General features: G+C 43.4%; 1 long non-coding RNA gene across 2 annotated transcripts; it reads left to right on the top strand.

Annotated features, from left to right (window-relative positions):
* The first annotated feature begins 411 nt into the window (after positions 1 to 411).
* Positions 412 to 19,410, top strand: LOC148644110 (uncharacterized). Of its 2 annotated transcripts, none has more exons than XR_015928926.1 (4): positions 412 to 620; positions 5,264 to 5,409; positions 9,229 to 9,371; positions 19,282 to 19,410. It is a non-coding gene; the product is annotated as an uncharacterized LOC148644110 (long non-coding RNA). The 2 variants fall into 2 exon arrangements; XR_015928927.1 differs by lacking the exon at positions 412 to 620 and adding an exon at positions 3,759 to 4,226.
* The last annotated feature ends 2,374 nt before the right edge of the window (positions 19,411 to 21,784 follow it).

Genomic DNA, 21,784 nt, shown 5'->3' with positions numbered 1-21,784 from the left:
CACGCCCTGGGTGGGACAGCAGGCCATCAGAGGATACACGGTACACAAACACAGACGCACACATCACATGCACCTGTGCCCACCTGAAGTTCGGCCATCATCAGGTCCCATGTCCCTCAGAGGGAGGCTGAAGCATGACGTCACCTGCACAGGGACTGAAGATGAAATCCCTGTTCCCTGAGCTCCGGCTCTGCAGTTTCAGAGCCGGGACAGGGAAATGGACAAAAGCAAGGGAAAGCTTGGAGGGACTCTTTCATTACGCAAATCCAGTCCCCTCATCCACTTGCAATGATTGATAATGGCCAATCACCTGACTGAGACAGCTTTTATGTCGCGTGAGTTTGACAGTTTGTTCGAATGTTTACTAGGGGAATAAAGTTTATTTTGAAATTTTAAAAAAAATCAGCAGGTCCCTTGTAACCTCGGGACGAAGTGAGGAAGGGCGGCGCTTTAACACTACTGTTGCAGAAACGAGAAATAACCTCCACGTTGATCTGCAATGTCATGCTGGATCGACAAGCAGAGGTTTATTCCCTGCTGAAAAGAGAAAAAAAGAAACACAACGTTTCGGCTGTAGAGCCTTCTTGCTACATTGACGTTGTTCAGTTATCGCAAGGCAGGTAGGCTATATATATCACGGTAGGCTGTGAACCAAAAGAAATAATATGCCTCTTCAATGTTTTCCATCATTTGCTGATTATGTTTTTATATTACCAATATTTTAACTTTTTATTCCTTTTGTTAATAACCGAGTGGTCAAACAGGTGAACCCTTCCCTATCAAGCTGGTAGCTGATTTGTTCTGGTACGTGTCAGCTGATAGTATTGTCTGAGCATATTCGTGCGGATTAGGACAATACAATGCTAACAGGAGATAAATCGCAAACTTTAAATCGTATAACTCAGAAATGCAATTAAATATAATTACAATACAAATTACCCACGATTCTATTTACATGAAATACTATTGACCTAGTCGCTGACATTAATTTACTAAACGTTTACAGTAACAGCAAACTTCAGTCAACGCAAAACGTCCAGAGTATATTAACTCGGCTTTTGGAGAATTTTATTTGAAGTCCCGTTTTCATTGAACCGTAAACGCGAAATGCATTCCGTCTTGTACATCAAAAACGGAACATTTTGAGTGGGGTCACCAGGGCGCCCTCTGGTGGAGAGACGACGATGCGCTGCTACAGCTCATTAAGAAGCCGGTCGCTTCACGCTCCGATAGGACGTATAACATTATCGAGTGGGAAGAGGGGAAAAAAACGGATTAAAAACTGTTATCTTCACTGTTTTTAATTAGTAAAATGTATTCTAATACCTAAACTTACGAACAGCACAGGGCACACTTTAGTCTAGTTCCGAACCTCGAGCTTTTTCTGTAAAATTAAAAAGGCAGCGAATATTATCCCAGGAATCAATCGGTCATTCCTCTATCACTTATTCCACACGGCCCTTTAATCATCCTGTGTGCTGTTAAAGATAGAGAGAGCTCATTGCATTTTAATTGAAACTGAACAGCATAATATTGAGGGCGGAACAGAGTATTGGGCACCTCAGCAGGTGCTTCGTGTGTTCAAAGCGGTTTTGATATTTCATTTTTTTTTACCCGTTTTGTTCTGCACCTAACAGAATTTGCTGTGTCAGATGGCATCTCTAGTTCATTTAACCCCTCGTCGTCTTTGATAGGAAAATTAACAAAGAAAGAGGCTCAGGATACAGCACTAGGAAAATAGAACAGAAATGATCGTTCTTGCTCTCGCAGTTGTGTTCTGAAAAAAAAAAGCAATACCGTCCAGTGTAGCTAGAAAGACTTTATTTTCATTTAAGGCCAGCCAGTGCTTAGAAAGCAGAGTTCTAGCAGTCTGAGGGACATTATCCTTGATTCGGAGAAGGCTAAATGTATTTTATGGAGAGTTTTGTCTCGTGTAGCTATGTGAAACGGGCGCACTCAATACTGAGAAATTCAGAAATGGAAAAACAAAAGCTTGAGAAAATAAACAGGATTTCTATGTGAAGGACACGCGTGTTACACATGTATTTGGTTTAAAAGCGTAAATAAATTAAAACACCCACGGAGCCTTTTGCTTTGTCCTCAGTCTTGATATAATTCAGCCCACTGGATTAAAAGCTTAAAACAGTGTTGACTTTAATACAGAAAATCAATCTCCACAGTCATTCAGCTTTTTGCAAATGTTTTTGAAAAGGCAGAAACAGTACTGCTGAGAGATATTTAGTTTAGAATTGAATGTGATAGAAGCATGAGTCAAGGAAAAGTGTACAAAAAAAATAAGTTAACACCTATGCCTTACCATTTATGTTTTGAGTCCTGAACAGCTTGTTAATTTCTCTACACGTATTAATAGCACATTCATAAATTGTCAGAAACAAAGTTCAACGACTGGAAAGAACTGACTTTATTCAATTTTACACAACTCTTTTTTATGTCTTAAAGCTTCAGAGTTGCTCTTGGTGTCTTTAATTGTTCTCTTGCCTCACTGTTCTCTAGCTGTCAATTTTTACCATTCTGTTTGGAACTGCTTTCTGTAGTACGGCATTTCGTTCCTGTAAAGACACTGTCTTTTTGCAGGGTTCTGCTTTGCCAGTCCAAGGTCACTGAGTGAAATGGTGGAGGAGTGAGAGAAGAAAAGCCGCAGACAAAAAATTTACAGGAACAGAATAATAACAGCCCAGTCTTCCACACAGCCACCATTAGCTTCTGCTGCAGAACGCTCAAAGCCACGCAACATGTCTCCCTGCTTCTTTAGATCTATAACTTTTTTATGCCATGTCCTCAGATTATCCTTTTACAAGCATTACTTCTTTATTTTTCTTCTAAAATGAAGCCTTTTTGTCCTTGAATCAAAGAAGTGTTTCTGTGGAAGCCAAGTCACTTTAGCGAGAAATGGCCTTTTAATGGGTTTATTGTTCCCTTTCAATAACATCGATGCCTTTCCCTTTTACGATAGTTCTATGGCTTTAACCCACACTTCAAGCCTCCCCCTCCCCTTACTCTCACACACAAGAGCAACAGCACACCTATTTCATCTATACATACAGTGCATTTCTTTTTACTCTGAACGCAATTGCCGGGTTTGTCTTTAGAGACCCATCTGCTAACACCTGAATATTTGCAGCCATTAAGAACACATTTTCATGTTCAATTTATTATTATTTGCAGAAAAAAAAAGCTAAGTGGAAAGAGCTGAATAGCCAAATGTCAGATGTGCGACAGAACCCCCTAATGCACTCTTCTCTTGTTTGAGTTTGTGTATCTTTGGAGAGCTCTTCAAAACCAACATTTTCCACTTGACAGGGCTCTTAAAACACATCAGCACAATCCTGCACACCGCTTCAGGTCTTTGTGACAGTGTCTGTGCTATGCACACAAATATAAACACAGCCACCCATACAAATAGCAGTCACAGTCACACAAACATTACGTGCACAGATGCAAACCATACCTTTAATTTCAAACCATACATACAGCATCACACATACATCACACAGATAGCAAAACATACATACAGAATATAAACCCATACATACAGCATCACACAGACAAGCGCCTTGCAAATGCACAGACACACACAGAGCTAAACAATGAACACAAAGGGAAATGCCAAATGTACAAAAACGCTTTGAGAAGGCACCTTTAAAGGCGCTATATAAAATAAAGTTTATTAAAATTATTATATTACATAACTATATACACACAACCACACAGAATGCACAGATGCAAACATCACAAATTAATGCACGAGTGCAGAAACAGCCCACACGCATATCCAAACTTTTGCGATGCATGATAGGAAATCTAATAAATCCAGTCCAGGGAATATCCCGACCGGGATGGGCCCTGGCTCCCGCCGCGACCCTGAACGGGATAAAGCAGTTGGAAAATGGATGGATGTATTAATTACGTTCATGCACTCAAAATCCAGACTCGCCTGTGCGCACCGAGATACAGACAAAGCGCACAAGCCCCTGCACGTACAGTTCCACAGGACCTGTCAGTCCCAGGTCTTTGAGAAACCGTTCTCCAGTTTAAGTAGCTAAAGTCAGGTTTATTTAAAAGAATCCTTACACTTATATAGCACTTTACAGGTAATGGGGACTCCCCTCCACCACCACCAGTGTGCAGCCCCACCTGGATGATGCAACAGCAGCCATAGTGCGCCAGTACGCTCCCCACACACCAGCTCTCAGTGGGGAGGAGAAGTGAGTGATGAAGACAATTCATAGATGAGGATTATTAGGAGGCTGTGATTGGTAAAGGGCAGGGGAAAATTTGGCCAGGATGCCTGAGATAACGCCCCTACAATTTGTTTGAGAACTTTTTATGTACTTTGGTTTTAGGTCTCATCCTAAGGACAGTGCTATTTTACAGTATAGTGTCCCCGTCACTATACTGGAGCGTTAGGACCCACATGGACCACAGGGTGAGCACCCCCTGCTGGCCCCACTAACACCTCTTCCAGCAGCAACCTTAGTTTTTCCCAGGAGGTTTCCCACCCAGGTACTGGCCAGGCTCACACCTGCTTAGCGTCAGTGGGCTGCCGGTTGTAAGTTGTGGGCTGATATGGCTGCCGGCCATATTTACAACTGTAGCATATTTATGAATTTTTAGGAATGTCCAAAATTTTGGAAGCAGCAGCCTTCTGTACATTGATTATAAGCTCACCTTGACTGTGAGCACTCAGGGATCCATTTCAGATACTAGATGTACAGTAGTGCCTGAACAGGATTATTCTACTATAAGACCTGATCCAAAGAAACACCCCATAGCGGTCAGCGTGGGACATCAGAATTTAGTCCAGCAATTTTGAGTGTGTGCCTTAACCAAAAGTTCAGTTCTGTGTATAAATTCACAGCCGAGTTACTCCAGCTTTACTCCAGCAGTGTAAGCACCAGGATGGGTCCCAGGTCATGTAAAAAATACCTGAGATATTTAAGCATACCTCATTCCAATGAAAATGTTTATGCTAAAATGGAAGGTTTAGATCAGATGTGGAAAGTGAGTCGTGTGTGTGAGTTATACTGTGTGTTGGGAAGGCTGGGCCACTATCAGTTAAGGTCACCCACTAATCACTGATCCTTCCTGTTAGGAAAACACAATTTACAGTGGAATATATACAGTAAAATATGCATGGAAAAGGAAAAGATTGCATGACATCATTCCAAATCTTGCAATGCTTCAGATAGTGTTATCGTTGTTATTATTTATTTTCTAAATCTGACTGTGACTTGGCCGTTAGGGGGTGTCAAAGAACAGAAGCCCCTTGAAAGGTGGAGAAACCGGTGGCCCAGAAGACCCACAGACACTATGGAGCCAAACCCCTTTTTGTTGCGCTGTTTCCCGAGTTATTAGAAGATCATCTTCTTCTACAAATTGCAAATTGAGGTGAGCTCGCAATCTAAAGAGTCGCAACCTGCCGAAGCCAAACCCTACCCTTCTTCACGAACAAGCACAGCAAACAAAATACACGCTTTTCGTAGCGCCAGATCATCGGGCCTTGATCTTGACACTGGAGAGAAGAGGGTTAACAGGAGCCCTTGCTCTCCCTGAAACGAGACCCAGCCATTTAAAACCTATTACAGAAACAAATCGAAGACATAATGAGTGGTGCTTGCAAACAAACTAGGGGACCCCTGGGAGAGGGGTCACGGGGAAGAAAATAAATATATTGATTTGGATAAACTGGAGCTGCATTACCGACCCACTGGGGTGAGAGCAGGGGTTCAGTAAATCAGGGGGACAGCTGGTTATGGGTTAGACCCAGCCCCCTCTCCGCAGGGAGAACTGTGAGGCCTCTGCTTCAGTTCCTGTAGGTGCAGGACAGACACAGGAAACACCAGGGTGGCGTCGCCTGCAGGCCTGAGGCGTGAGGCCTGAGCCCTGGGCCTGGAAGTGACGAACAGAAGCCAAGAGGAACAGAGCCTGTCATGGGGGCTGAAGGACCCCAGGGACGTCTCCCAGCAGAATAAACCCGCCTCTCCGAGGATGTGTCCTCTCCTCCCAGCGGCAGAGGGAGGACAAGAGAGAGGGCGACAGGCCAGAGAACGGGCACCGATGTGCCGTTCTCCCAAAATAAGTCAACAACGCGCAGAAAACCTCACTTCTGTGGTTCACAGGCAGTAATTAGGAAAAAAAAGAGCTGATAAATCAGAATCAGACTAGAATCAAATGTTTTTTTTCTAAAAAATTCATTATAATCACAGTATATTCACAAACAGCAGTAAGGTTTTCACACGAGAAATGTTAACGGCCCCTGTTTCTCTTAAGTGTAAGTGAACATTAGGCTCGTCCAATGTCCAAAAAGAGTCTTAAAAACAGAACCATCTCAAAAACGGTTTAACAGAAGGGCATGACAGTGAAGTGCATTTCGAACTGAGAACTAGAAGCACTTCTTTACGCTAAGGGTTGCGGGGATGTGGAACAAACTACCCGGCCATGTTGTTGAAGATGATACCCTAGCATCCTTCAAGAAACAGCTGGATGAGCTTCTTAAGTCAGTTACAGTAACAACTAACTACCAGCAAAATAGGCCAACTAACCACCTCTCACTTGTGATTCCTTGATGTACAGTAGTAACAATTCAGACAAAATATAGTTCTGAAAGTATAGTTTATTCTTATCTTCTATACGCGAAATTGGTCAGTAAGTGAATAAAATCTCTCAATTTGAAATTCATTGCTACCAGTTCTATCCAGACGTCAGATCCAAGCAGTCAGTCATACTCACATGTGTTGAGTTACAACCTCTTCTCTGTTGTTCACCAAGTTACTGTATGTGGCACATTTTGGAAACTATCAGTAACTTAATCCAGCATTCTAAAAAGGTATTGATTTAATGTAAATCCACAGGGAGTCAACTCTTAAGTACCTTGGTGTATAGAATAAAATCTATCAAACGTGTAACATGAGAATACGGTGCAAAAAATAAGTCATTAACCTCCTCAGATGTGCAGCATTAAGCAGAAGGCAAAATATTTCTATTTTTACATCAATATTTTATCACTTGTCCCGCCCCCACCTTCCCAACAAAACTGGTTCGCTCACGGCTAATGGCTCCCTCTCAGAGAACACCATCTGTTTACTGATCTACTAGAAGAGAAAGACTCTGTTGAAATGGGCACTTCGGCTAAACTCCTCTCAATTACTGCCAGTGTCCTGCTCGACACCCTGAGCAGCCGCCACGGCCTGCAAAGCTTTCAGGGTTTCTATATCCTGTCAACTTCAAACAGAATCACATGCCCTTGTTTCTGTTCACCAGGGTGTCCCTGTTTACTAATTCAGCATTTCAAAGACCACTACAGGTTTTGCTGTGGAAACATAAAGCCTGATTTCCTCGCGCTTCCTACAGCTTCACCTAGTTTTGACAACCAGTTGCTTCAATAGACTTTGACAATGAAATAAGTCCTGGTGGTGAATGGGCAAACTGGAAGGCATGGTGGCGCAGTGGTTAGCAAAAGAACCGGACTTAACCATTTCCCAGAAGACCTGGTCTCCACTGGTTTTTGTTTCAACCTGAGCAGTCAATGAAACCATAACAAATTCTTGTCTTTTACACAAGGCGTTCACCTCACTGAAGATACAGTTCCCTCATCCGGTGTTCAGTATTAAAATTGTGCAGCTAATTCAATAATTAGATCAACTATGGAAGTGAGAACACGTGTGGAACAGAAACCAGACGACGACAGGCCCTCCAGAAACTGAGTCTTGAGAGCCCTGGATTACAACAGATTTAAGAAGATTCTAAAACAATCCAAAGGCGAAGTTATTCTTAAATAGCACCTTTGTGAAAACGCACCTCAGAGCACTGCACAAAACTAAGAAGGAGCCTGACATCCTGTAGCAGGGGTCCCATCTGGAGAACTCCAATCAGGTGAATCTGATAGATGACCCGATGTTAAAGATTGGGAACACCTCTAGGTTATTGATCTGTTGAACGAGCAATCTTTTCAATGAAGAGAACTCAGGTCCTTCAGGGCCGAAGGGTACGCAGATTAGGGTCCCAAATGATCTCTAAATTACTTAATTTGACAACTCACCTGCCTCATTGATCACAATGCACCTGGTCCATGTCTTTTTAAATTGATCATTTAACGGTGGCCTATAAAAAGTACTGGACTGTACTGCCAAGCAGGGTCAGTGTTAGAGACTCATTACAGCAATGGATCAAGACTAGTGGTCTTCCTGACTCTCATGTCTGCTGGTTTTGTTCCAGCAGAGCTCTAGATCATTTAATTGCACCCCACATTCAACAAATAATTGACTAAATAGACTCTTTTGAGCTGTTTTCAGTTCTGATAAACACCAGCATTTGTATTGCACATAGGAATTCCAAGGTAAATTGAAACCATCCTTTTAGGAGAGAAAAAATTAAAAAGGTCTAATTAATAGAATTATTAGTTCAGTTAATGGTCCAATTAAGTAGCTGAAAGTCCAACTTTACTAGAAGCCTACTTTACTGGAGTCATGAAGTTGATTTGGAAAGCCCTGCTTTAGTTACAAGGCAGTGACATAAAAAGTATTTGAGTCCTGAAGAGGGACTAGAAGATGAAGAGAAATGAAACTGTGCTAATTTACCATTTCATCTTATTTTTAAGGGCGGTTTGGCAATGCAGTGGTTAGCATTGCTGCTATTTGTGTGGAGTTTATCTGTTCTCCCTGCGTTTCCACTGGGTGCTCTGGTTTCCTCCCACAGTCTAAAGAGCTACTGGCAGGTTAATTGGCTTCTGGGAAAATTGGCCCCGGTGTGACTGTGTGGACCTATGATGGCCTGGTGTCCCACCCAGGGGGTACCCTGCCTTTAGCACACTGCCTGCCAGGTTAATATCTGGCTCTCTCATGACCCAGTATTGGATAAAGTGGTCTGAAGAAGGATGGATCTTTTTTTTTAAGGTGATATGTTGATTGTTGTGATCTTGCAGGACATCTCTTCACTGTGTTCCCAAAAAGCGTTGCATCAGAACAAGCTTCTGTGAGACTGTCTCAAATAGCTTTCCTCTTGCACTCACAATCCCACCTGCCACTTCCTCTTTCTCTGCCTGCCAGTCTGGAGGCAGGCCTCTTTATTGCCGTTTTTTTGCACTAATTCCCTGCAGCCCTGCTTTACAAAGTATCATATGAATCATTCAGTGCGGAGCTGACAGGGTCCTATCTTAAAATACTAAACCAACCTTCTGTGTGGTTCTCTCACCCTCTACTGTTCCCTTAGGTGACCCCTCCTGCCCCTCCCAGCAATGTTAAGATGACATCATCTTCCTTTCCAGCTCCATTAACATTCCTCAGTGCCCCCAGGCAGGGTTAACCCCTTCCTCTCTGGCTGCTCAGTCAACCTGCGGATGCAGACTGACTCAGGTATGAAGAAGCATCGTGTCTCATAAAATCATACTGGCAGAGAGACTCCAGAACAATGGACAACCAAGCCTAAACATGGGGTCAAAGGTCAGGTCAGGTCCACATGACCCTCTCTTTTTAATAAACTTGATGTATAAAATATGTTATAGTAGCCAGTACTGCAGAATAACAACCATACAAGTTATTCAAACTAGTAGTACCAGAACTAGCAATGCTAGTATTGGAAACACTATTAGGATAGAAATGAGAACTAGTATTATTTCTCAGTCCCCCTCCTGACATAACCATGCAGTCCACTCTTCTTCAGGTCATCACACTGTTTGAAAAGCAATGTTTAAGTGGATAAATGTATGAACTCGAGCACTAATTCATTCAAACATCCACCAATCCAAGTGTGTGGCAGCGTGGAGTCCATTGAGTGAGAGCGTGCAAACTCCACACAGAAGCATCCCCAAACTGAACTGAAAGCAGGACCCAGGGCCTCTGAGGTGTAAGTTCAAACCACCTTTGCCTCTCTTCCAGTAAATAAATAGAAAATATGCCAAATCTAAGCCCCGCTCAATACGTTAAAAAAAAAACACAACAATAAATGGAGCTCAATGAAGGTCAGGCTACTGTCATGTGCTCACAGTCAGTGATATACACACTACACCCCGTCTTCATATCCGTGTGCTCTGGTTCGTCAGGGTGATGGCAGCAGAAAAGAGTGAGCTGATAAACAGCTTAAACACTAGAGCAGAGTGTCAGAGCTGACCGCTGCCTGGGATGCCACCGCTGCGTTTATGCAGCAGCGGATACGAACCTTTCTAACTTGGGAAGCAGCGCTCGGCCCAGAGGTCTTTAGCATTAATCGTGTTAAAGAGTGTGCAGCTCTCTGCCAGCTCCCCCTCACCCTCAGTGTGCAAACCGATAACGCACCGCTGCAGCGCCGTCTCACACCTCACAGCCCCTGAGGAAGAGCAGTAATGGACCTGAGGCTTAGCTTGCAGAGAATGACCCCCCTCCCACCTGATCTCCCTCCACAATGCTGCTAGTGCATGCACTCATCATTGAATTCACCGCCGCCGAAGAAGAGCCCCAGCAACTACTTAACTAGGCTGGCAGGGTGTGATGGATTACAGCCATCAGAAGATGTCCCGAGGAAAAAAAATAAAAATGAGTTGGATGAAGAGCCCTTTTCCATTCCAAAAGTTTTTTTTTTTCCCAATGACCGGAACAAAGAAATTAATTAAATTCCACTGGTCACTTTATAAATCCTTAGACAGCCTGTGCTCTGTTCTCTACGACGAATAACAGCAGTTTAAAAGTCTTGGGCATTTAATGTGGCTTTTCTTTTCCCTTAACCTTTCCTACTTTACACAGAGATACACATTTCTGGTGATCCTCTGCAGAAATGTTAGCTATTGTGTTACAAGCTATCAAGTTAATCCTAAATAATCTGTAGAGCCTGGTACCACAAAAAAGCTCTTTTTAGCTTTACGGTTGTGTAGAGATGAAAAAAAAGGTGTTAATGATAAAGAACACTTGACAGGGAGTTAATTACATTAGCTTTTGTGAAAGTGACAGATGAGCTACTACAGCACCCCACACTGAACATAATAACAGTTACAAATGAAAAGAAGTCATTCGGCCCATCAATTAGTAACTAATTCAACAAAGTATCTCAACCAAGCCCTGCCAGGACATCAGCTTCAACCACATGGGTTGGTAGCTTGTTCCTGACTTCCACCACCCAAACTGCCTGTGAGATTATATATGACTGCTCATGCATAATTCACCCTGAGCTGACATCGCTGAATGACAGGATTGACTTCGTCTCACTCAAGCTCAATAACAAAGTTGCTGCAGCCCTAGTGGTGGCTGAGGGATTTGGTGATGATACTAGCACATGCCATGACTTCTGTTTGTGTCTAAGCTGTCTAAAACCAGTATATACTGTATGTTACGGGCAACAGTATTCTGAGATTTAAAGTGTGGTGGACTCCGATCTCAATTGGATCGATGCTTATGTCTCACTGGATTAAAAATATCCTTCTGAATTCGAATCCTGCAGTCTCCTAATCTACCCTTTGCACCCTTGCTGTGCCCCTTGACGTACCCCTGCCCTTGAAGCAGCTCTTTTACGCTCTGCTCACCAGGCCTGCAGTGAACTCTGGGAAAAGGGGCAGTATGCCAAGAATGCCATCAGTCCTTCACATCGATCAGAGCCCTGGAAGCCAGGAACAGGGGGAGACATCAGAAGCAAGGAGAGGCTGATTGCTACAGGTAACTTCCAAAATTGCCGCCATGCCTTTCACTGGACATGGTTATGAATTATCGCCCAAATACCAGATGAGAGCTAGCTTCTCCTCCAGTGGTGTGACGTGGGTCGGCGCGAACGGGCGTTTATGTGCTGCGGTGTTCTGTCATCACAGCCTTTCTGCCAGAACCGCAGTTTCCCTGGACGTTTCTCAAGGCTCTGCAGAGCATTAGAAAGAAAGGCTGTCAGGAGCCTGGAGCAGTCTGTCTGGTCACTGTTGACACAGAAAACACAGGCTTCAGAGAAGAGGAAGCAGAAACATAAAGGGACCTGCTACAGGAGACCTCCCCTCTCTCATTGTCCAGGGATCATTCCCCCAGCCGTGAGATCACTCATTAAGCACTTGCATGGGCTTCAGATCCAGTTGCACAAGGTCCAGCTGCTAGGCACTGCTGGGTTTGTGGCTCCTCTGCGTGGAGCTTGATATTGTTTCCCGTGTCGGGTTATCTCTACCGTAGGGCTGCTCTTTTTTTAATATGGCAAGACTTCCAAAAAAGGCAAAACATACCACGACGAGTGGGAAAAAAAAAACAGAAACAAATGAAGACATGGGTTGGAAAGGAGGAGGCGTGAACTTTGACCCTGTGGTCAGGTGAAAGGGCAGCTGGTAATGGAGAATGGCAGACAGCGATAACATCTGCCTATGAGTTATAGCAGGTGGGCTTGATAAAGGCGGCGCACACAGGAGCTCTTTGAGAGGAGGGAGGAAACAGAAAGGTCCCTGGGGAGATTGTCCTAGTCCGGAGAGCTCCTGACCCTAACATTGCTCATCTCTAACCGGGTTCAGCAGGGTCAGGACAGCGGCTGAGGCTCACTGACCCCAGCGTGACGTCCCTACGTTCCCTGAAAGCTCTGATGGGATGGGGGTGGTCCTGAAAGAAAGCAGAGGGCGAAAGACCCCCCAGATCAATTCATTAATTCAGATTTAAGATGTCTTCATACCAGAGCATCAGCGATGGCCAGCTCAGGTCCGGACGTGCCGCACTGGGGAAGGATCTAGCAGGATTTATAAGGATCATTAAAACTCGGGTAATTTAAATCACTTGAGTAAAGACTTGATACAACTGAAAAATCAACCGAGACTGAAATTAAATTACCCAATAACAAAATTCCCTGTAGCACTGGAGGAATGTTCAGTTGTCAAACACGGCAAATTTTAATAAGACAGAAATATTTAATACCATTTAGAGCTTTAAGACATTTCATTGAAGATAAGATTCAGCCCCTCAGTGATCATTCGTCAAGACACCAAACGATGTCATCACAGCCTAAAGCCTCCCTAAGACAAGATATCATTTGAAAGCTGGTTTTATTAGTTTATTACTTTGTAAAACAATTTGGTGTTACCGTGATAAACGAGGCAAAATAATTGACAGATTACAAATGATTCAGGGGTTTGAAACTGAGAAGCTTGCTTTTGAAATAATACAGTTCGTTTAGAAAATAAAGCCCTCGCTTAGATAAAAAGTGTCCTTTCTAACTAAATAGAGGTTAAAAATAATAAAAATGTTGGTCCTATCCCTACATCTTACTACAACATGTTACAGCAGAACGTGACACCAGGAGAAAATAATTAAACAACACGAAATGAAGCTGAGAATTTACTTTTCTCAACTAGAGGGGAAAAGGAAGAAGCTTTTTAGCTTTCAACAAGGGGTCATTCTCACCCGAGAATCACTTTCTCAGCGTGGCCCCTGAATCATCACCCTGCTAGCCCACTGTCTTGCCCAGGTGAGTGAGGCCTACTCCCAGGGTACGGCCGGCCGAAGCCTTTCCCAGAGCACAGGGGCCCGAGTCAGGCTGGAGGTGTTGGGTTTCAGGTGCCCAACAATGAGAGCCTCTGTCCCGGCTTCTTCCACATCACTAATTGGTAACTGACCCCCCCCCGGTCATTGTTGCCAGTGCATTGTTGTGCTGGATGTTCCGTAAACAGGTCAGTGCTCCTGGGGCACAGCAAGGCCCTGACAGAACCAGGTCACCAAACCCCGAGATTGAATGACTAGATGAAGGCAGGCCCTTATGTCAAAGACACCCGCCCCCTTCCTCTGCCGACCAGCTTGTATCACGGTCCCTCCATGGCCACAGGACTGCTTTCGATACTTGTTCACGTCTTTTCGTGTAATTTCGTATGAGAGCACGTCCGTGTTTTCCAGAAGAAAAAGAATCTCCAAAAAGCCGCTTCCAGAAGTTTCACTTCGTGTCGTAAACATCTAAGACCATGAATGCCGATCCATAATAAATTCCGACAGGATACCACAGGGATGAAACTTTATGCACACGCTAGGGGTTAAATCCCAGCTCTAATCCTAACCCTTACACGTCACAACACTGAACATGAACACACCTCAGCAGTACAAACGCTTTTCACGTTCAAAACATTATTCTTTTTTGGGATTTCAAAGTGTGAATGATGGCAAATATAATTCTTAATTATATCGTGAATCGGGAATTTGATTTTGCATTTGGACCAGTCGTGGCGAGTTCTGACAAAGCCAGGTTCTGGGGATAAAATTAACAGCTCCGCAGCAATCGACAGCTCTGTTTGATTAAACAGACAAAATGACAGATCTGCTCAGGAAGAGAATTCCAACATTGGCCCACCAGTCCAAATGGACAACCTGGAGCTGCATCTTCTCTGCAATCTAAGAATTCACCTGTATTGCACTGAATGCTATTGCTTGTACGACATCAGGCCGCAGGCCAGACAAAGGGCACAATGCCGTCTTTTGTTCAGTCTGAGAGAGAGAGGGAGAGATTGTTTCAGAGGAAAAGAAAGTGCCTCAATTAGGAGAATCTCTTCAGTGAGAACTCCTGACTTCTTCTGTTTCGGGGGGAATTCCCTTGAGAGAGAGGGGGGCCTTAAGGATTTGTAAATGATGGGTAATTGACATGGGTCAAGGATCATTAATTCTTTCATTTTATTCTGCAAATTTCAAAGTGATCTTGGTCCCCGGTCTGACAGGTATTCTTTGCCTCTGGTGTTCAGTCCTGACCGTGGAACCCGATTCCTGGCAGGCAGGGCGTCTTTGAAACAGATCTCTCTCTTCTCTGCCCTTTGCTGTCCACTTCCTTCACTGAAAAGACGGAGAGGGATGAAAGCACAACCGATGTTGACAGAAAATCTTCAGAAGCCCGTTTTGCAGGACGTAAAACGTTCTTTCCCTAGATAGTCATATATTTCCGTTTCTGAAAACGGATGGCTAAGCGCAGCAACCAGATCACCTCCAAAACGCTGAGACATTGTATGAGTCACTCCGCTGTTTAAAGCCCTTGGTGGCGCAGTGCTGAAGTGATCAGCATCGTTTCCTCACACCACTGGGGCCCTGGGCTCAAGACTGGACCTGGAGTGCTGTCTGTGTGGAGTCTGTATGTTCTGCTCGGGTTTGTGTGGGTTTCTTCCAGGTGCTCCAATTTCCTCTCACAGTCCAAAGACATGCTGGTAATTAAATTGGATTCTAGGAAAACTGGCCCTGGAATGAGTGTGTTTGTACGTCTGCCCTGCAAATGGACAGGAGTCCCATCCAGGGTGTGTAGTGTCCTGTGCCTGTTGCGTGCTGGGATAGGCATTGGCTCTCCCATGACCCTGAATTGGAAGAAGCTGTTAGAACATGCATGGATGTTTAAAGACCTGTATATGTGTAAGGACATTTTGCAGGCAATTTGTCCTGTCATTCTGTAAAAAAAATATACAACCAATGCACATGCAATACTTCCAGACACAGGCTAACTATCGTCAAGTAATATTCAGGATCAACATCCATTGAACCAGTATGGGGGGGCTCTGGTTTCCCAGGCCAGAACTCTACCACACATGGTGTGTGTTTGAGAAGACAGGTGATCCAATTCTTACAAAGGAGGGCAGGATCTATGACCCAAGAAAGGAAGGTTTGCCTGAGGGTCAGTGTACGTATGTGATTCCCCCAATGTTGTGAAAGGGGGAAAATGCTTAAAAGAAAAACAATGCTCCTGGAAGCTAAGTCTGACAGTGAATACTGCAACTGTTGAGCAATTGTTGATCGCTTAAAGAGTGGATATTCCAGAGAAGATCATCCAAGGGCACTTAACATAAGGGCGGTTTGGCCGTGGTTTGTCTGATGAACAACACATCTAGAAGGAACTGCGTCAACATTGTGCTAAGGATGGGAATGGATTCCTCCATCACCTAGTCGCTGGAGACAAATCACAGATCCATCAGCTTGAAACAGAAATGAATCACCAGCGTATATCTAGGTGTGTTCTACGCACGTATCTAAAGAAAAAAGAAAGAATGCCTTCAGCATTGACTGCAGTGTCTGTTGACAAGACTGAGTATCACACACAACATATCTATATCTGAAACATAGTTTCCATCCTGCAAATGTTCTTATGTTTCAACCATATGTTGTGCACCTACGACAGACCCTTTTTATTTCCTTGAACCTCTAAAGAAGACTACTACACGGCTGTCAGGTTTAATAGTCCCCATACACATCATCCAGAGAGTCACGTACAGCACTACCACGCTTTGCTGGGACACCGTGGTGGACAGTGTCTAGAAATCGCTGGAAGAGGTTTTGGGATGGAGAAGAGCAATTGGATCCACACTGGGAAGACTTGCAGTAGTTCATGCAGAAGATTTGCCCCCTTCATGTAAACGATTGTTCTCCAGCTCTTTCCTGTGCTGGTGGCAGTCAGCTGCTGTTCAGCCTCAGTGGCTAATCTGAGCATTCACTTTTTCAGAAGCAATTCTTTTGGCTCCTGAGCCGAACTGATTATCACAAGCCTGCTGCATATATATTTCCAACCAGAATGGTTGCAGTGTAATTGAACAGCCTGGGATGATCTACAGTTGTGAATTAACATCAGCAGGGTGCTTTAATTCCAAGGCAGTGTCTTTCAGCCTTCTCCCTGGTTGTACAAACATAGCCAATGGGTTCTAGACAGGTACGAAAAGTTCTGAGTCTAGTGTAGAAGCAAATGCTGAGAACGTTGCTGTTGTAGCTGACTGAAGTCCACGGTTAGTGAACTCCAACAGCTGAGCCATGGTGTTCTAGCTTTCTTTTCATTTCTTATACACTACTTCGTCCTTTGCAGATTGGCGGGAAATATTTTGAAAAGAAACAAAAATCGAGCCATTTTCTCATACACTCAACTGCATAAATGTTCCAGTACCTGTTGAGGGCCTTCTCCAGCACAGTTAGGTTAATGAAAGAGCAAGGCTTGCTTTTTAGAAATCCTCCACATCCACATTAAATGAAGATGAAGCATACAGTAAATGTTGAGCAAAACAGGGCAGGACACTGTGACTTTGCATCCTGAGTAGAGGCTGTTTCCTTCAATATAAGGCTCTGAAGCTTTCAAATCAACCGTGCACAGCTGCCTTTTTGTATGGGGAAAACCTACCATATACGAGTACATATACTGTAGAGGTAGAAAAGATCTCCACAACTGCTGCATCTCTGACAATGCAAAATGTCATTAGCATAATCAATAGATGTGATTGGTTGTGCTCTGCGGCTGTATTATGCTTTAAAGCTCGTACAGTATATTTTGATGACCAGAAAGAGCTAAATGAGTTTATTTTTAAGGAACTCCATCCACAGGATTTTGGAATCCCGGATCAAGCCAGGCTGTCGCATTATTGAAGGCGGCACCCAGGAAACCTTCAAGAAAGAGCTGGATGGAATTTTCATCTCAGTTTTTTGCTGCCAATCTTGCAAGATAAATGAGCCTAATGGCTTTTTCTCCTGTTTCGACGGTTTTATGGACAGTATCTATGAATGCACCCATTTCACACCATCACCTCACTAAAACCATTTTCCTTTTCTTTAAAAGCCTTTACACGGACGCATCACTTGCTATTTGCTATTTTCCAACACCACTGCTTATCCAGTTAGATTTGCCTCCCTCTCCCCACCCTTTTAATTCGGCCCAATCTTATTAACGGGACCTCTCGACCCCTGTAATAAATGCACAACTACATGGTCGGGGCTCTTGGAGAGGGCTGGGAGGAAGGAGAAGATCCAGATTCACAGAATCTGGGAGAGAGGAGCTCCCGAAAACATCCTTGCAGGTTCGGGCTGTCAGATCCTCTCTGCCTCCCTACCACCACCACCACCACCACCACCACCACCAAAAATCAACAGCTCCCCATCCCCACACTGCTGCCCACGAGAGCTGTGAGATCACCGCACACCTGCTGAGCCCAGGCACATCTGCACCAGATTAGCCTTTCTTTCCACTAGAGAGGAGCCATTTCATCTCTCAAATAGTCCCATCACTTCCGCTAGGACTTACAGTAGATTGCCTATCGACCGGCCATGACCCCCCACCACCCCACCCCCAGCTCCCTATCAGCCTGCAGTCCTACGTGAGTACAAATCAATCGACTGGCACAACTGGGGTTAAACACGAGCCCTGCGGAGCCCTGCGCCCACCCCAGGAGAGGTCTCAACCCATTCCGGCTCTGGGACAATACATCCTCAGGATTTCAGCTCAGCGCAGAAGGCAGTGCCAACAGCAGACCCCGTCCTGATCAGCTGACGTCTTGCACCTCTCCTGGGGCCATTTACTCATACAGAGCCCCTTCCACTCTCAGAACTGTTTCCTCCAGTGTTGTTAAAAGTCCCAATGTCCTGCATGTGTTTGCCGTTGCTGCACGTATGCCGAAATGCCCCAAATCTGATTTTATTGCTTCCCCTCCAGACGCGGGGCAATGACTTCAATCGAGGGAAAAAAAAAAACAAAATAAAATTTTGACTTCAATGGGGGCTCACTTTATTTCAGCCCGGAGGCTATGATTTGCTCCAGAACCCATTTGCTAACGCGGAATAGCAATCGATAAATGAAAGCTTTCGCTTAACCACAATCAGCCAGTTTAGAAGGAGCTCCCATTCTTGAGAAGGACCTGGTGAAGATGCTCACACCAGTGTCATTTATAACACCGTAATACCAGAGTGAGAATAATAATTATTAGAATATTTAATCATAATAATGCACAAAAAATAATATCAGAGTAATAACATCAAAAACAATAATAACAGTTATAAAACAGCATGCATGGTCTAAGCCAATAAGGAGAACATCCTGCCAAGTGTTAATTCTACTGTTGAAAGCATTCTGAATTAGGAGCCTGTATTATTTTAAAATCTACTTTAGCCTGTTTCAATCTCTGTCTGCTGAACACAGACATGAGTGACAACCCAAAGACACAGAAATTCATAGAGCACCGCCAAATTGAACAGCTCTTAACTTGCACAACGAAAAGAGAGATAAAGTATAATAGGGGACATTGGAATGTGCAAAGATCTCACTGAAAGGTTTTCGTATTAGTTTACAACTAAAGAATTTGGTTTCTAACTAAAGAACTATCCTCAGTTCTGAATCTATAAAGACTGGAATAATACTTGTCTTCTCTAAATATCCAACTGTTTTTGTAATGCTTGCCACAATTTCTAGCTGCAAAACTGACACCTAAGGTTACAAAATGACTGCAGCTTGGAGTAAGCTTTGTCCTGCCTTTGGGATTTTAAAAATACAGTGAACACAAAGTCAAAAAACAAAGGAGTACACTGGAGTTTAAACTTTTGACGGACTTACCTGTCAACTCTCCTGTTTCCTCTCTTCTTGCAGCTTCAGCGGGAAAGGAGAATGAATATCTTGCATCACAATGACTGTGATACAGCTGCATTCATCAGTCTGACATTCCTGCCTTCTTATAATCAGAGACTCTGATTAAACAATCTAATGTGCATCCTTGAAGTGTTTCTGAGCCATGAAAATATTCAATTAAGGATATCTTATCTAGAATTGTTTAACTATAATACTGTATGTCTGATGCTTCCTGCTTCCTTAGACAAGGAGGTTAGAAAACTGATGAATATCATATAACTGATGAACTGATGAATATTTATATCCATCTATACCCCGGGAATTGACAGTCCCTTAGCTGAACTGTTTTTGTGAATTGCCAGGCCACCGGGACATGTTCAAAACCCCACCATATTAAACTGTGCATGTTCCATATGGAGGTGATGTCTGTTGTGTCAGGAAAGAGCACAGGACAAGAATACAGCAGGGCCTGGTAGCTCGGCCTTGCATAGCACAGAGGGTGAAGGTTGATACTCATTACAACATGGGAAGAAATGCAGATTCCACATTTCATTCCATAGACCTAACTTGGAACGTTGTGCTCAGTTTCAGTCATCATGATACAAGAGGCGCATCACTACTGTAGAAGTAGTACAATGTAACCAGACTAATGCATGGGTAGCCTATTGCTGCTTTGGTATACCTAAGCTGCTTTGATTCAGAACACTCTTTGTAGGAATGATATCCCCCCAGCAGCTCAGCCTGGAGCCCACAAAGAAACCCCAATTTTAAATCTAAGACATAGTAAATAATGCTATTTCAGGGAGATATCGATGTGACAACCACCTAGCCTTCCCCTTTCAAGCATATGACCATCACCAATTGCGCAATGAGTTCTTTGAATAATAACCAACTCTATGGCTATGGGAACATGTCTATCGGCTGTTAATCCCACTCTTTTTCAGCCCTTGCTCAATAGTAACTCTATTCCAACTCCCCCTTTTAAGATATGGTCCTTGAGGTATGATGTAATCAAATCAATAGATTTCTTGATAACTTTGAAATCTCTCAGTTGAGGGTTAGTTCCAGCCATAGCGCAGAGTTTGGTTACAATACCAAACAATTTACTTAAGAACGCAGATTCAGGCGCTGTATCCATTTGGGTGGTTTCTGGTGCTGACGTTGCTTTGTCTTCTTCGAGATCAATGGCAATGCATGGACTCAAGGATATGTGAGGAAAGCAGGTTTAGAATTAGGTTTTCATTCAGGCCAGAAAACTGTGGACACACTACTTTACATAGAACATCACAGGGATCTGCAATAATACCCTCCGTGTTGAAGCTGCTGGTTCAATGGCATTATTTAAGAACCTCTCAAAGGAATTCTTGGATCATTGAGCTACTAACAACTAAACAAACAAGATGAACTGAATGGCCTCCTCTTTTTGTGACACGACACTGCTTATGTTCTTATGGGCTTAATTGGTCAACTTAAACATTTCCAAGGATAGTTGATAATTGACAAATCTCAGCTGAAATGAGAAGAACAGACCTTTGAGAAATGTAAGCAGTTGTCTGTGCTGGTTACATTCAAGACTAACGGATCCACTCTGTGTTTGTTATCAAAAAGCCTGCTTTATATGCGCCAAGCCTAATCCAAGGCCAGCTAAGCAATATATCACAATGCTGAGGCAAAGAAAAACACTCTTCTTCCATATTGCTGCATGCAAAGGAATCTTTCCTCTTTCAGTGATTTATGTATATTCAGGGTCAGTTTTAGAAACACAGGCATTTGAAATTCTGTTATCCTTATATCTTTACGGAATATAAAACAACAAAAGCACTGCTTATTTCCACTGAATTAAAATCGAATTAAAGAAACAAACCAAGAAAAAATGCTCATCTTTTTCTGCGTAAGACTTGTCTGTAGATGCAACGTGACCTTAGGAGATCTATAACAGCAGAATCAATTGGAGTGAGAATGAAACATGAACCTCTCATAACTACAAAAGCCTCCTTCAATTATCTTATACTCTGATGTTTATATTACAATGTATCATACATGATGTCAGAAATAAAATATATGATAAGCATATAAAAAACATCATGCAATGCAAGTATGACTTGGGGAAGTGAGGCACAGATTTTGGACATTGATTAAATGTTTTTGATTCATTGAGCCGTCATGGTTGAACGGGTTACATTTGAGTGACTTTGACTATTCCATAAGTGTTGCATACCCTCATTAGGAAGTGCAGGGTACAGGTGATGGGGTGATTTGACCTGCCAATTGTCAAGCCTGGCAAATACTTGAAAACCCAATCTTAAACCAATATGCCAAGCTTATCAGGTGAAAAATGATCCCCTACCAATGGTATGCTGGAAAACATTTTTTTTTTTTACGAATGCCCCAAACATCTCCCTCACCACTCACTGAAACACAAAGTGGGTCCTGTCAAAATAGGACTTCTGGTGACTTCCAAAAAAACGTCATGCTTTTGGCAAGAGCTGCAGGTACCTGGGACGGTTTCTCTTTTTTTTGTTAC

The sequence above is a fragment of the Lepisosteus platostomus genome, chromosome 21 (assembly GCF_059453375.1).
Source record: "Lepisosteus platostomus isolate fLepPlt1 chromosome 21, fLepPlt1.hap1, whole genome shotgun sequence".
Lineage (NCBI taxonomy): Eukaryota > Metazoa > Chordata > Actinopteri > Semionotiformes > Lepisosteidae > Lepisosteus > Lepisosteus platostomus.
Note: the sequence above shows the minus strand (reverse complement) of the source record. Positions and strands in the feature narration are given on the sequence as shown.